Source organism: Salmo salar, chromosome 03 (assembly GCF_965601325.2).
Source record: "Salmo salar chromosome 03, fSalSal1, whole genome shotgun sequence".
In the NCBI taxonomy this organism is placed as follows: domain Eukaryota; kingdom Metazoa; phylum Chordata; class Actinopteri; order Salmoniformes; family Salmonidae; genus Salmo; species Salmo salar.
Window position 1 is genome coordinate 74985930 of NC_138293.1, and position 13366 is coordinate 74999295.

Here is a 13366-nt window from a genome sequence, read left to right on the forward strand (position 1 = left end):
GGGGGTATTTGTTTTATGTGGTTCGGGCTGGTTGTGTTAGTTGTAGGGTGTTTGATTTAGTATTCCGGGTTTTGGGCACTGTTCTATGTTTATGTATTTCTATGTTCAGTCTAGTTATTTGTATTTCTATGTTTAGTTAATTGGGGGTTGAACCCTCAATTGGAGGCAGGTGTTTTCTCGTTGCCTCTGATTGAGGGTTCTATAAATAGGTATGTGTTTGTTTTTAGTATTTGTGGGAGATTGTGCTGTGGATAGCTCTGTGCCTTACTGGCCTGTTATTTGTAGTTGTGTTTTTGGTGTACGTATTTATTTTGGTTTACCTTCTTTGTCCGTTTAAATAAAAGAAGATCAGTGCACATTTCCCCGCTGCGTCTTGGTCCACTTTACCCTACGACAACCGTGACAGAAATTGTTGTATGTTGCGTTTATATTTTGGTTCAGCATGCATATGTAAGGTTTTGTTCAAATCAAAAGGGTTGCTGTTAAAAAGGGATTACATTCAAATGGATTTACCCATGTCAGACATCAGTGACTGTGCTCCCACCAGCATGGCAGCACCCAGGCTCCCAATTGGAATTATAGTATGGCCTCAACAGCCCTTAATATGGTACATATGATTAAAATAGCTAGAAATGCATTTGTCTTCATGTCCTTTGTAATCAAGATTAAGTAAGGTCTGATCACCGATGAGACAGCCTTTTAAAAAACGTAAAAACAAACAAACAAATGAGAAGGGAAGTGTGGTGGTACAGGAAGGCTGGCAGTGTGGTGCCAGGACAACCTCTCCCTCAACAAGACAAAATTAGATGATAGTGGACTACATGAAACAGAGGGCTGAGCACACCCCCATTCATATCTAGTGGAGCAGGTCGAGAGCTTCAAGTTCTTCGTTGTACACATCACTAAGGACCTATCACGGTCCAAACACATCACAGTTGTGAAGAGGGCATGATAATGCCTCTCCCCCCTCAGGAGGCTTGGCATGGGCGCTCAGATCTTTAAAAAGTTCTACAGCTGCACCATTGAGAGCATCTTGACTAGTTGCATCAGCTCTTGGTATGGGAACAGAGGGTAGTGTGTACAGCCCAGTACATCACTGGGGCCACGCTCCCTGCTATACAGAACCTCTACACCAGATGGTGTAAGAAGGCAGCCTTAAAAATGGTCAAAGACTTCAGCCACCCAAGTCATAGACTTCTCTCTGCTACCGCGCGGCAAGCATGACTGGAACGACAAGTCTGGGACCAAAATGTTCCTTAACAGCTTCTACCCCCAAACCATAACACTGCTGAATAGCTAATCAAATTGCTACCCCAACCATTTACATTGACCCCCCCCTTTTTTGCACTGGCTCTATGCACTCACTGGACTCTACACTGACACTCCAACACACACACTGCTGCAACTCTTTATGATTATCCTTATTGCCTAGTCATTTTTACCCCTACATATTATCTCAACTACCTCGTACCCTACACTGACTCGGTACTGTTACTCCTTGTATAGAGCCTGGTTGTTGTTATTTTGTTACCATTTCCCTTCTTATTTTCTTACCTTTTAACTGCATTGTTGGTTAAGGGCTCGTAAGTAAGCATTTCACGGTAAACCCTACATCTGTTGAATTCAGCACTTGACAAATACAATTTGATTTCAAAATAAAGCAAATTGCTTTTAGGGATAACCTTATCATTAATCAATCATCTATGCATGATGTTTCGGCTGATTGAATTGATGCAGGTGGTACATAAATTCCTGACCCACAGTGATGTCTCTGCTAACAATCTTGAAACAGTACACCAGCCAAACATTGAATTAAAGTGTTTTTCAACAAAATGATCACACCTTAGAAAACCAAAATAACCTACTCCCCAAAAATATGGCAACATGACAGAGCGCTCATCCAATAAATTATTCAGGTTTCCATGGCATGATGATCTTCAGAGGATGGTTCACTGTTGGGGTTACCGTCCGGGTTACTGATGGTGTTGGGGTTACCGTCCGGGTTACTGATGGTGTTGGGGTTACCGTCCGGGTTACTGATGGTGTTGGGGTTACCGTCCGGGTTACTGATGGTGTTGGGGTTACCGTCCGGGTTACTGATGGTGTTGGGGTTACCGTCCGGGTTACTGATGGTGTTGGGGTTACCGTCCGGGTTACTGATGGTGTTGGGGTTACCGTCCGGGTTACTGATGGTGTTGGGGTTACCGTCCGGGTTACTGATGGTGTTGGGGTTACCGTCCGGGTTACTGATGGTGTTGGGGTTACCGTCCGGGTTACTGATGGTGTTGGGGTTACCGTCCGGGTTACTGATGGTGTTGGGGTTACCGTCCGGGTTACTGATGGTGTTGGGGTTACCGTCCGTGCGACCGTCGGGGTTAGCGTCAGTGTTGATGTTACTCTCTGTGTTGCTTCTTAAAAAGGAGACCCTTGTAACTGTGCTCTTTCCAGCTGTTTCCTTTCCAGATTCAATGCCAACCATGCCTGTAATAACAAATGCACACAAACACAATATGACCAACAAATTGCAACATAACATAAGGTAATTACAATCAAATGTAGAACAGTTAACACGCTATGTAATACACTAAGTATTCACCTAATTCAAAAGATATGTTGAGACCAAGTTATTCTCAAACCTCTTTCGAAAAGTCTGAAGAGGTAAAACTGTAGCTAGTGAACTGAAGGGATAGCTGGGAACAACACAAACTCAACCTTGGCTGGGAACCATACCATTCTACCTATTCTGCCGAAGCAAGAATTTGGTCCCTCAAGCATCAACTCAGTGTGTGATATATACTATAGCAGGGTTTTGTCTGGATCAAAAGGTCCTTAGGGGCATTTTTAAAGGCCACATCTTGGCAGTGTAGATACATTTTTGCATATAAAGCAATTTCCTGCAATCCAAAGAATTTAGCCATGGCTAATGCAGTGCTCTTTTGCTCAAACAAAATCAATACTGCCAAATTAATTGTTTTTGGCATTTTCAATTCTCCCAGTAGTTCAAAAAATATATAAACTCTGCAAAAAAAGAAACGTCCTCACTATCAACTGAGTTTATTTTCAGCAAACTTAACATGTGTAAATATTTGTATGAACATAACAACATTCAACAACTGAGGCAAACTGAACAAGTTCCACAGACATGTGATTAACAGAAATGGAATAATGTTTCCCTGAATAAAGGGGGGAGGGGTCAAAAATCAAAAGTAACAGTCAGCATCTGGTGCGGCCACCAGCTGCATTAAGTACTGCAGTGCACCTCCTCCTCATCGACTACACCAGATTTGCCAGTTCTTGCTGTGAGATGTTACCTCACTCTTCCACCAAGACACCTGCAAGTTCCCGGACATTTCTGGGGGGAATGGCCCTAGCCCTCACTCTCCGATCCAACAGGTCCAAGACGTGCTCAATGGGTTTGAGATCCGGGCTCTTTGCTGGCCATGGCAGAACACTGACATTCCTGTCTTACAGGAAATCAGCCATACTGTTCGTTCTGTGCGTGGTGGCATTGTCATGCTGGAGGGTCATGTCAGGATGAGCCTGCAGGAAGGGTACCACATGAGGGAGGAGGATGTCTTCCCTGTAACGCACAGTGCTGAGATCGCCTGCAATGACAACAAGCTCAGTCCGATGATACTGTGACACACCGCCCCAGACCATGACGGACCCTCCACCTCCAAATCGATCCCACTCCAGAGTACAGGCCTCGGTGTAACGCTCATTCCTTCGACGATAAACACAAATCTGACCATCACCCCTGGTGAGACAAAACCGCGACTCGTCAGTGAAGAGCACTTTTAGCCAGTCCAGTCTGGTCCAGCGACGGTGGGTTTGTGCCCATAGGCGACGTTGTTGCCGGTGATGTCTGGTGAGGACCTGCCTTACAACAGGCCTACAAGCCCTCAGTCCAGGCTCTCTCAGGCTATTGCGGACAGTCTGAGCACTGATGGAGGGACTGTGTGTTCCTGGTGTAACTCAGGCAGTTGTTGTTGCCATCCTGTACCTGTCCCGCAGGTGTGATGTTCGGATGTACCGGTCCTGTGCAGGTGTTGTTACACGTGGTCTGCCACTGCGAGGACGATCAGCTGTCTGGCATGTCTCCCTGTTGCGCTGTCTTAGGCGTCTCACAGTACGGACATTGCAATTTATTGCCCTGGCCACATCTGCAGTCCTCATGCCTCCTTGCAGCATGCCTAAGGCACGTTCACGCAGATGAGCAGGGACCCTGGGCATCTTTCTTTTGGTGTTTTTCAGAGTCAGTAGAAAGGCCTCTTTAGTGTCCTAAGTTTTCATAACTGTGACCTTAATTGCCTACCGTCTGTAAGCTGTTAGTGTCTTAACGACCGTTCCACAGGTGCATGTTCATTAATTGTTTATGGCTCATTGAACAAGCATGGGAAACAGTGTTTAAACCCTTTACAATGAAGATCTGTGAAGTTATTTTGATTTTTACGAATTATCTTTGAAAGACATTGTCCTGAAAAGGGGATGTTTTTTTGTTGTTGCTGAGTTTACATCAATATTCTCAGTGCCACCTCGTTGGTTAATAGAATGTTTAAATACTCTGAGGCACCTTGTTGATAAAATGCCTCAATATCCGTGGAATCTTTTCCTTCCCTGGTGAATATTGCAGAAATTATAAAATGAGCTTGGCGCACACATTATGCAGCGCAATAAGAGAAAATGTAACTACTGGAAATATATAGGTTTGACACAGAGAATGATAGAGTCCTCTATCATAGAGTGTTCGAGTCATGTCCAACCGGGTCATCAGGAGGGATCAGCCAATAGTGAAGAAGAAAATTGACTACTTCAAAATGGAGATTGCCTCAATGACGCTGCTCATATACTCTACGATGGCACATATAAAATATGAAACTTCTATCTATCTTTATGGTTTGATAAGGTGACATGTAAAGGGGCCTTAGCTCCCTTTTTAAAAAGGCATGTGTAGATTTTCCATTTGTATTTCGTGATTTTGGACATTCTTTGGTCGAGTCATGCATCCTTGTCAGTTGTCGGCCTAAGTAAGTAATTTTGTGTAGGCCTATGCTTTTTATTTCAATGCATGTTTATGATTTATGCGGCATAGTTTGCATTCGTGGCCAGCTGTTTTATGCACTAGATACTCACATTTATTTAACCTTTCTTTAACTAGGTAAGTTCAAGTTTACTTGCTGTTCCACAAGTAAATGAGTCAATTTATGAAGTTGAGTAGTGGTTGACATTTTACACACCATTCCACAGACCTTTAATTAAACCCAATATTGAGGTGATAATTAATTTCTGGGATCATTTTTATTGGTTTTCGCTGTTCTCCAAATAGCATTTAAACTGTGGAGAAATGAGGTAAATGAGCTTCAACTTCCAAACAATTCCTTGGAAGAGGGGCATACCCTGGGTTTAGCTGAACGGACGCCACTGACAACATCCCAACATACACGGTGGGAGTAAACAGCTACTGACTGAGCATACCTTGTTACACTGAGCTTACCTTTGAGGAATGGCTGAAAAATTTGGTCCATAAGTTTATGACTCTCATGCACCAGCTCCCAATGATCTTGAGGGAAAGGAAAAAGGGATAACATAGAGGAAAAAGGGATAACATAGAGGAAAAAGGGATAACATAGAGGAAAAAGGGATAACATAGAGGAAAAAGGGATAACATAGAGGAAAAAGGGATAACATAGAGGAAAAAGAGATAACATAGTGGAAAAAGGGATAACATAGAGGAAAAAGGGATAACATAGAGGAAAAAGGGATAACATAGAGGAAAAAGGGATAACATAGAGGAAAAAGGGATAACATAGAGGAAAAAGGGATAACATAGAGGAAAAAGGGATAACATAGAGGAAAAAGAGATAACATAGTGGAAAAAGGGATAACATAGAGGAAAAAGGGATAACATAGAGGAAAAAGGGATAACATAGAGGAAAAAGGGATAACATAGAGGAAAAAGGGATAACATAGAGGAAAAAGAGATAACATAGTGGAAAAAGGGATAACATAGAGGAAAAAGGGATAACATAGAGGAAAAAGGGATAACATAGAGGAAAAAGGGATAACATAGAGGAAAAAGGGATAACATAGAGGAAAAAGGGATAACATAGAGGAAAAAGGGATAACATAGAGGAAAAAGAGATAACATAGTGGAAAAAGGGATAACATAGAGGAAAAAGGGATAACATAGAGGAAAAAGGGATAACATAGAGGAAAAAGGGATAACATAGAGGAAAAAGGGATAACATAGAGGAAAAAGGGATAACAGAGTTATAACACAGCATTGACAGACATTGGTTTAAACTGTCATGTAAAGATGATCATTAAAGGCTCACTGTTGCTGTGTGACATTGAGAGTTGTTTGAGAGCCCCCTCTAGTGGCGAGACAGGGTGTAACACCGTGCAGAGGCACTGCTTGGCACACAGCCCTGATCTCATCACATACAGATGCATCTGGTCCCAAACAAACACACACCGAGCCTAAGGGAGAGAAATAGCACATTCAATAACACTCACATGACATACAACATCTATTAAAATGACATTATGTAATGTACATCCATCTAGAAACAACCCGCGTGACAACTGAGTACAGCAGTTGGTGGGGGATTACTGAAAGATGTTATACACACCACGTTTGACTCCAATAAGGAAGGGCTTGTGGTTGTTTTTCATGGCCAAATTAAGGTCCTCTGACCTACAAAATTAAAGAAATTATATCATTGAGCATGAACATCCAAATCTGAGCACACTTCACTTTCACACCAAACAGGCAGACACCAACTTACGTATAAACAAGTTCCCCTAGCCTCACTCCCAGTTTGATTGGCACTGTCCTCCTGAACTCTAAAAAAATAAACAGCAGAAAAGTATGTTAAAGCCATTGATAGTTGATAGCCATAATGATCAACAAGCCATTTCATTGTTTATTATTCACTGAATGTCAGCCATACCCAAGAATACAGGCTCTTTATGATTGGCCTCTAGTGGAGCGAGGACCCGTCCATCTCTAAGGTATTGGTGGCGCACAATAGCAAGCCGAGCTTCGTTGAGTGTCTCCATGACAACCGAACGCACTGCTTTGTAATTTGCAAAAAGGTGGAGGATGGTGAAAAGGAAGAAGAGGATGAACGTCAGCCTGAGGAGATGAGAAGGGATGGAAAACAGATCAATCTCCATCGAATAACCAATATGTTAGCTATATAGAGCTGTCATGTCCTATCTCATACAGTGGCAGTGTAAGCAGTGCAATAGAGGACTCACAGTGGATTGTCAGTGACGAGGAATAAGGATCAGACTGACCAGCAGTCCAGCCAGATTCACTAAAGTCTCCTGTAAAGAACACATGAATTACAATAAGATCCTCATCTTAAAGCAGCCGTACAAGACAGGACAGTAAAAGCCATGGGTTAGTTACAGTATCTTACAGTATCATCAAGTAGAGAAATATGTATGGAGCACCTGGCTGCCATCTTTGTGAGAGATGTCCGCCATGTTGTCTCGGCGAGCTTGGTAAAGAGTCAAAGCAGCTCTGGTGGCCCCACCTGCAACCCTGACAATGGACTGACAAACACAGAGAGAGAGAGATATCGAACAGTGTACATTTAGCAGACGCTCTGCAAGTAAAACCTTCAAAATAGCTGGTTGCTATCTGCAAAATCAATGCTAGTGACAATATGGTATTCCGATTTACTTTGAATATTCCAGCAGAGCACACAATTAGAGTGAAGCATGTTGGGAAGTTAGGAGCCAGTATTTCCATGAACATGGCGATATCATTGAGAACATCAGCAACAAGCCTAAGGAAAACAGCACAAGCATTGACATACCCAATAATTCCATAACACACAATGAACACACTCACTTTATTGATGCTTGACATCCCTACCTTCATTTTTTGGCCTCAGAGTCCAGTTTATTCCTAAAACACAGAGAAAGACAACATTTGAAAAATAATATTGAAAATTACTAATAGTACATTACAAAACAAATCAAAACTCACCCTTTAAGCCAGGCAAATAGGATTCTTCCCAGCATGCCTGTGCCATCTAAAATGTAGATAGTTTATTTTATAAAACCCCTTAACAGGAAAGAAGACAATGGTCTTATCACAGTCATTAACACTAACCTCGTAACAACCAGGTAATTGTTGCATCAGCAACTGTTGCCTCTTGGTTTCCAACACCAACACCCCTTAAAGAGGCCTGGGTGGCAAGAGTACCTGAAAGACAACTGGAGAAGGCCTGTGTGTGTGTGTGTGTGTGTGTGTGTGTGTGTGTGTGTGTGTGTGTGTGTGTGTGTGTATCAGAGAGAGAGAAAGGGAGAGGGAGAGAGTGCAACAGAGTGTTAAAATGTACATAATAAATTTGACATTTCAAAATAATGGCACACATATCCACAAAACAACAACATCCTCTGTCTTTCTCACACAGACCTACCTGAAGAGTATCGAAAAATTGATACGGCAGGTAATCGCCACTCTCTGGATACCCCTGAGGCAAGAAGACACTCTAACAAGAGCAGATGAGATATGAGAGAGGGGGGTTCTATATTTCTCAGTGTTTTAGAATTAGTTGCTTACTAGGCTATATATCGATGTGTACCCGATGCCTCCCCTCATCTCTGATTCTCCCTTGGGCACGCAATATCAAGTGTGCTTATAGGCTATTTAGTGTAGTCTCAATCAAATGATCCATAGCCTATGTGTGCATACTAGGAGAAGCACAGAGCAAAGTTATATTTCTAAGATAGCTGTTGGGATGGGGTACATAAAACTACACACTGCAATGGATGTTCCAACCCTGAGCCCCAGCCTGCTCTGCTCTTGCTGACCAATGCCTAACCAATGGCTGTGCTGTGTAGGTCCTACGGTGGTAGTTCAGGAGAGTCAAAGGCTTCTTCGGATTATTTTTATGATTGTGCGCCGACTAGCCTTTGTTCTGTTTAGGTTAAGAAGGAGATGGTGAATATGAGAAGGAGCTATAGGAGGACAGACTCATTGTAATGGCTGGAATGGAATAAATTGAACCTATCAAACACATGGAAACCAAGTTTGACTCCGTTCCATCAATTACATTCCAGCTATTACAATGAGCGCGTCCTACTATAGCTCCTCCCACCAGCCTCCACTGGTGTGAACAAGCATTACAACTTTTATGGTAACAATAACACCCTACATTCACCTTTTATGGTGACAATAACACCCTCCATTCACCTTTTATGGTAACAATAACACCCTCCATTCACCTTTTATGGTGACAATAACACCCTACATTCACCTTTTATGGTGACAATAACACCCTCCATTCACCTTTTATGGTAACAATAACACCCTCCATTCACCTTTTATGGTGACAATAACACCCTCCATTCACCTTTTATGGTGACAATAACACCCTCCATTCACCTTTTATGGTAACAATAACACCCTCCATTCACCTTTTATGGTGACAATAACACCCTCCATTCACCTTTTATGGTGACAATAACACCCTCCATTCACCTTTTATGGCAACAATAACACCCTCCATTCACCTTTTATGGTGACAATAACACCCTCCATTCACCTTTTATGGTGACAATAACACTCTCCATTCACCTTTTATGGTGACAATAACACCCTTTATTTGCTGTATAATTTGGAACTACTGGCATTAGGCCTCGGCATGCAAATATTTAGTTTATCAACAGATTATTGGGTTTCTATGCCCTGCCTTGGTATAGGCTCTGAGATTAAATAGGCAATGATGTCGCGCTCCTATCACACAGCAATACTGTAGCCTACACATACTGTGAAATATTTTACCTAAACTACTGCCCTATTTAATGTGTTAGCAGTCATTTATGCTGTTTATCTGGAAAATAACTGGCAGTTTCTGAACGAGAAAACAATGGCACATTTTCGTGGCCCTGTCAGCAGAACATTTTCATTCGACAATGTTTTAAATAGACTTTATCCCCAACCTAAATGATGGACAACCCTAAATTCTGAAACATAGTAGGGCAGGCCACACAAAAATACAATTACAGTACTTACAGTACATTTCTATTTCTCCTGTGTTTTTGTTTTACTTGACTTTTTAATTTATGCTTTATAGTACTACTGATATTTATTACTGCTAGAAAAGCATTTCACAGTAGGCTACTTATGCACATGAGAATACAAATTGAAACGCCATACATAGGCCTACTTCAATGTAAAAGATCAGCTGTTAAATTCGACTGTATTATAAACCGCGCTGCCTATGATTTTGCAAAACTTGAAATACATATAGCCTATCTATTTACTAGGCTACTAGGTCCAATTAAATGAGAGATGTGGATAGTAATTTGTTCTATGGCTCATTTGAGAATATGAACCAATCACGGCCAGAAAAAGTGAGGAATATAGCCTGCAAATATATTACCTAAAAAAGGGCGAAAAGATTTCTATGTCTAATTATAAGATTTCTATGTCTAATTATTTTCGATTCTAAATATAAAACACATAGATTTTCATTCTTCTCACTAATGGTAAATGGTTGCATACTTGTTCATATGTTTTCCTGTTTTTAGTTTTTTTATTAAGCTTTTCATCATATCCCCCATTTGCACAAAATACTTACTTGCAGTGGCGACCCGTCATTCAGGGCAGGTGGGGCTGAGCCCCACCTGTTTTGAGCAACAACAACAACAAAAAAGTCGACAATCTACTGGCAAATCCTTTTTCATCCTTGTCATATGAAGAGAAATTATAGATAAAACGTATCGGTGCTCATCGGCCATTGGACATAAAGATTACACAACAAGTTGAAAATCGCAAATTCACCAATGAGTTGTTTGGAAGGAATCAGTGGCTAACTGCAAGCACTGCAAAGCAACCACTAACATTAGCCTTCTATTCAATGGAGTGGATGTGTGATTTTTTCCCGAGTTCCCACCAGAAATCCAGAGAATGGCAGACTTTGATGACAAAGTTTGTTGACAAAATGTGCCCCCAAAGGACCGCCGTGCCACCTTCACAAGGTGAGTCCAAAAATGTCTTGTATGCTGCTGCATAAATGATGTAATATGCAAGGGAGATATATACACTGTAGCTAAGAAAGTAATACTAAGTGTATGTTGTGTAGTATGCTGTTAGTAGCCCATGTCGTTCGTGGCCGGTGTGTGCTTGTTTGCCAACTTTTCTTTCACAGCTTTGACAGTGCTACTGATAGTAGTGGTGGTGCCTGGGTTGCACATGCAAATTCAGCACACACAACATTCTACAATAGAATTCTGTTAATTGACATGTCAAATCGAATAGTGTTATGACGTGTATCTTTTTTGACACGCAAGGACCCAAACGGCGTTCAATGTGCCTCAACCTAATAATTTGGTCAATTTCACCTCTTAATTTTGCCTACTGTTCTAACTTGGTGGTGCACATGTAGCTTTTAACCTGTTTTAGAGAAATGTAATTATTGAATATTGCAAGAGCTTTCACTGTCTGGTTTAAATGTCCCCTTTATTTATCCTACGGCTCTGACTTGTTATACAGGGAGTACACTGTAAGAACGGCCCATGTTCTGAATTCTGTCACTGTACATTTCAAAAGTGCTGAACAAATAGTTATATTAGCTACGTCCGTCGTCGCTCATTAATGTCTTAATCGAAATTACGGATTGCCTCTTATCTGCTCGTCGTCCCCTTATGCAATAGTTTGTACATCTCAATTGTCAGTAGAAACCACATTTGTTTAAGCAAGTCAGCCATATCAGGTATGTTTTAAAAAAATAATAAATGAGGCTGAATGGTCTGTTTCGCTGCCAGACAAGGTTCTGCTGATAGGCAGGTGTAGCAGTGGTAAGGTGTTGGGACTGCTGTTGGGACTCTGCTGTTGTGATAGCTTTATGTAGGCCCTGACAGTTTGTGGGCACCGTTTGTCGCCGTTATAGTGCAATTAATGTATTGTTTAGTGTTGTGTTGTGTAGTGTAGTGGCTTTGCTGGCATGCATCCCACATTTTTGTTTTTGCCCCACCAAGATTTACATGCTAAAATCGCCACTGCTTACTTGCAATACAATATTTCAACCACTAGCAGATGTGCATACACATGGTCTAACGTTTGTGGAGAGGTGAGCACATTCTCACAGTCAAGCTAAACTTTTTTAAATGCCAACTTTTGCGTGAAAAGTGGCGCAAGCACATTTTGGGGTATTATTTTGTACTTATGAAAGGTTTATAAAATAGGCCCCTGGTCTGTCCCAAGAAGTGAGGGTAAACGGTAGGCATGTTCCATGCTATCCACTTTATGTTTAATTATTATTTTGGGTATAGATGAGGATCACTTGTTTTTTTTCAAGCGTTCAGGGAGGGTTTAGGTAAAATATATTTTGCTGAAGAGAGGGCCAACCGTTTTCATTTCAGAGATGTCCGATTTTCTCCATGTAATGATTATTCTAAATAATGTTCACTCCCTTAGCAGTTATGAGACTATATTCAGTGAGCCTTTATCAAAATTCATTATAATGTAAAAAATTGCCCCCTTCTCTTTCTCTCTCCATCCTTCAACTGATATTTCCATGACTCGAGGGAGCCATATCTCTCCGTTGCCACCACTGGCATTTTCTCTTTCTCAATTTAATGAAACACCACCTGCATGGTTAGACAGATGTTTGTAAATAATATATTTAGTTATGAATCTTATGCAATAGTACTTTCTGTTGCATGTCTTCACTTACCAAAGCTTTACTTCCATATTTTCAGAATCCACGTCAGCTGTACAAATTCTGTATTTTCTATTGGCTAAGTACTGAAACTGTCCCTGCAGTTTAGACCAATCCCGCGAGTGCTTTGAGACAGCTTGATCCAGAAGTCACAGATCATTTTCCACAGACATGTGCATTTTGCTTGTTTGTAGTATTTGTGTGTGTGTGTCTGTGTGTGTCAAATAAATCAATAAAATTGCATTTGTCACATGTTTTGTAAAAAACAGGTGTAGACTAACAGTGAAATGATTACTTACCGGTAATTTTCCAACAATGCAGAGTTAAAGATACAGAAATGGAAAAGTAAAATAAAGAAATTATAACAATAACGAGTAAATATAACATGGCTATATACAGGAAGTACCAGTACTGAGTCGATGTGCAGGGGCACAAGGTAATTGAGGTAGCTACAGAATGTACATATAGGTAGGTGTAAAGTGACTAGGCAACATGATAGATAATAGACAATAGCAGCAGTGTGTGTGAGTGTGTGTGGGAATGTGTGGCGTCAGAATGCATGTGTGCGAGTGTTATGTGTGTCTATGCTTGAGTGACATCACTGTTGAAGAATGCAGTCTGGTAGTCCCCAAGTACTGAAATAAATATTCCTTACCTCTGGGTCAGAGAACAGAGAGTAG

The 13366-nt window shown here is 41.3% G+C and overlaps 1 pseudogene; it reads right to left on the minus strand.

Moving 5' to 3' along the window:
• Window positions 1-1912: 1912 nt before the first annotated feature.
• On the minus strand, window positions 1913-12689 carry LOC106593872 (RUS family member 1-like; annotated as a pseudogene).
• Between the last annotated feature and the right edge of the window lie 677 nt (window positions 12690-13366).